The following is a 4,251-nucleotide window of genomic DNA, read 5'->3' as shown; positions in this document are numbered from 1 at the left end:
TCCCCCCCCCCCCCCCCAAAAAAAAAAAAGGTTAAATAAAAGTAAAAATCGTTTTAAGTACATCAAAGTCCTTTGGTAAAAACACAAAGAAACCACCCGGACTCACAGTTACACAATATATTGCAAGAAAAATGAATTTGCTTTGAAACCATTAGCTTTACACAAATGCTCCACCTGCCCCCCAATCGCGCAATGCGTGTCCGTGTCAGGTTCTTTGTTGATTTATCAATGGCATGCTCATACTGTTCCTGAACAACAGAGGGGGAACTGCTGCCTTTTCTTTCGTCATCATTACTATCGTCATTTTCCCACTACTTCTTCTATATGTTTGTATTTGTCACTCTCTTGTGAACTGCTACATGTATTGCCTTGACAGTCGAAGCAGACTTTATGCTGTTGAGGCTATAGAGGTGAGCAGAGTACGCCTGATTCCCCGTTTGGACTCCTTTGTTGACCTCCACCCTTTGGCGCTCAAATGACCTTATGCTGTTGCGCAAGGGCAGTAAAACCTAACTAAAACTAACTGTTTTTCTGCGTCGCGTTTCGACACTGCTACGGTGTGGCATTGTCCTGATTTCTAGGTTCCTTTAATTCACACCGTCTAATCTTTCTGTTGCCCACTGCATACAATTCCCAAAATCAATTTTTCTAGTCCTGTAGAAATGAGCCTCACCGGTAAAGCAAACCGAGGAACATTCTCACCGTCTCATTTGTCTTAAAAACCCACGCACTCTTATTGTTTTTCTCTCCAAATATTTGCCTGAGATTATTCCTTGGTGGACAAAAAGGTGATAGCTTCATTTTCAAATTTTGCTTTAAGATTCTGGGAGTTGGGCTTGCGTATTTTCTAACACAAAAGGCCTTTTCCGGGTTACTCCAAGAGGTGGCTGATGCAGCGATACCCATATCTGACCAAATCAAACTTGAGCATAGACTATAGTGTCTGGAGGATCAAACATAATTCCTATCAAATTTGGAGCAGATCCGAACAAAATTGGGGGAGTTATTTATTAGGCTGACTGTTTTATCGTGGTCATCGGGTCTTGGACAGTAGATATACATGAACAGTAAAGTCCACGAATCTCGACGAACACGAAAATCACGAATTCTCGGGTATCTCGAACATAGTGCACGGCACGGTCCTGTTTCAGTCTCTATGTTTTCTTTGTATTGATTTCACGGAGTTCCCGAATACGCAACAATCGAATCTCGAAAAAATCCACTTCGCATTCTCAACTAGACCCTGCTATACAGCCTTTCTGACCGCGGGTAGCTGTTTCTTTGTTATTGTTACAGCAAAAACATGGTCGTTGTCTCACCACGAGAGGCGGGGGGAAGGAGGGTTGGGGAGTGATGCTGACAGCACCGCATGACTGGCTCGCCAGAAACATAGAACCAAAATATCGATACCACACCACTGACACTGTCCCAAGCATATCAAGTCTAAGTAGTATCCGAAACAATAAGCCTCCAACACGTGCGCATTGAATAAAGCAAGCACACAACAATTTTCAATCGCAATTCTGTCAAATATTAATTTTAGAACACAGAATCGGGCTGAGGTGAGAACGGAGAAGGGGAATAAAGGGAGGGTGGAGAGGCGGTGGGGTCCAGACTGACAGCTAAGTGCCGTTCGCTTGTCAGCCCTCGACTCTTATACAATGACTTATTGTCCGAATGACTGACCAAACCACCAAATCGCCGGGGGCCAGGTAAGGTTGCAGCAGGAAGTAAGCGGTGAACAGAACACCAAACAGAACCATGGGTGTTTCAAAATTCAATTAGCTATCAGTGGCGGTGGGTGGACCAAGATTTGGGTGGTGCTAAGGTTTCTTCCACTTCTTTACCACCATATAGCAAGCAATAAGAACAAAACTGTGATGATTCTTCTATACCCACGGCGAGTCACGTCATTTTGAGAACCATTCAAACGAGAAGAGTCACCTTTGTCTTCCACCTCTTTGTTCTTAGTTAAATTTAAGCTCTTCTGGGTGGTGGGGACGAAGCCGTTTCACCTCCAAATTTCTCTAATCAGTTTTTATCTGAAGAAAAAGATGCCTCGAAAGTGGCTTGATGTAATTAATAACTGTTAAATCTCAGCGGCACAAACACACAGCACTCCAAACACATACCGTCTATGAGGTGGATTGGGTCGTGTTGTTGCGGAAAATAGAACGCGCCTAACAAAGGCCCAATGGGCGCATAGGTATCTGTGTCACTGGGGGAAAGTGTGTCGTAAACTTGCACCCCATTGTCAGGGCTGGGAGAGCGTGAGCCCTCTGTGCAGTGCACAGAATTCTACAAGTGTAGAATTCTGTGGTGCAGTGTTATTTTTTAAGTCTTCTACCTTTTTACAAGAAGAGTTTCATTAAAGACGGGCGTGGAAACCGGCTTATTCTTCCTGAGCCCTAACGACATTTGATTGGCTGTTAGGTTACTATAGTTGTAAGCGGTAACAACAATGATTGGATAAACGGGCAAGCCGCCAAGCTGATAACTGTGTGTTCATTGCGTGCGGTCATAACGGTTTCAACTGCTTATTTCGTTATTTAAGAAACTTTCATTAACTAAGGGATATAGTTGGGGTGGGGAGGGGGTGGGGGTGAGGGGCTTAAGCCCGTAAGCCCTTCACTACCCACCTCCACTGTTAGCGATAAAGATTTGAATCATCATGACAGTATAATATGTACGTGAGAACTGAAAGTAACAAGAGACAGGTTTAATGGTGAATTTTAGTTTTGAAATTATAACTTGCACTTTTAAAGACAGTCTCCGTTCTTCGTAAGCAACAGAAGAGCCTAATTGGCAAGAAAGGTTCTTCATGCGGGCTCTGAGGGCAACTGCTCAATTCGCCGAGCTGGCTGACGTCACCGCTGAGCGCGATACGAAGGCGCGCATCGTGACAACACAGTTCGTAACAACAACGTTGTGAGCCAGCGAGATAAACTGAGGAGATTTGGGAACGAGTTTCTGTGGTGCGACAACACATCGGCGAGCCCTTATTGTCTCTTTATGCGCATTTCATAGTGAAAATGCTATTTTAATGTAGATAAATATTTTTTGGATTTATTTGAAACTGAATAAGAACTATTATCAGCAGCCAATCTCTTGTCCACTATAGTTGACTAACCGCCTCTGTATTCACCAATTCTGGTTCTAAAAATAAGTTATTCATAGTCTACCGCTGCCTTGCATGTATTCAAATTTTTGCAGTGAGAGCAAGATGTTAAGATCCGCCCAAGTGTCCCAGAAACTGCATTAATTTGTCTCCTGCATAATTGATTATTGCTTTTTGAATGAGTGGCCCGCTCGAGCTTTTTCAACACTTTCATTTCTTTCTTTTCTATCCGTTGAACTCCCTTAAGATTCTCGTGATTACTAAAAAACCCAAAAAACAAAACAAAACAAACAACAAAATCCCAAAACACACGCTTCTATAATTGCTTCTAGTTCATTTTCACTATACATATTTGGCAACTTAATTGCTGTCCAGTCTTTATAATAGTCGTAAGGGTTGACCCCTGCAAAGTGTTATACCTATTTTTCAGGATTGGATTATTTTCATTTACAGTCTGTAGAAATTGCAGTTTTTCGTTATATTTCGGAAAAACATTAGATTTGGGAATGGACCATAGAGTTATCTCCTTTTAAACCTTGTACATCTATGAATTGAACGCATAGAATTCATCGGCGAGTAATTGTTCGAATTTGCTTGATCTGTGGTAGCGGTTGCATGAGGTCAAGAAATATTTTTTCGAAATTCAAAAGTCTGAAAGTTGAAAAAGCGAGAAAAGGTATAGATTCTATAATATATTATTTTTATTAATGTCAGTAAATATACCTATTAAAAAAAATGAAATACTTTTTTTCTTTCCCCTAATTGAACAACTCTATATATAGGCTGAAGTTAGTTCGAGATTTAGTTCTAGTATTAATTATTAGATCTATCATGAAGTAGGCCTATAAGTAATCCGGTGAGACAAAAGCTATACTATAGTGATAACATAAGCAAGCTCTCGGGTGATCTCAGATATATGCAAACATTGACTTGATTTACTTCTAATAATAATATTAGCCAGTAGATCTATATAATACTTAGGTACAGCTTGGCTTATAATAAAAAAAAGTCTCATAATTGGGGTGTGTGAGTCAGTCAAGGTGAAAGCATGTCGGTGAGAGGAGAAGTCAAGGTCGTATGATGATTGTGAAAATAATAATTTTATTCCAACTACCGATTAGCTTGATACTTCG

The sequence above is a fragment of the Aplysia californica genome, unplaced genomic scaffold (assembly GCF_000002075.1).
Source record: "Aplysia californica isolate F4 #8 unplaced genomic scaffold, AplCal3.0 scaffold00831, whole genome shotgun sequence".
Lineage (NCBI taxonomy): Eukaryota > Metazoa > Mollusca > Gastropoda > Aplysiida > Aplysiidae > Aplysia > Aplysia californica.
This window is presented reverse-complemented; position numbering follows the sequence as displayed.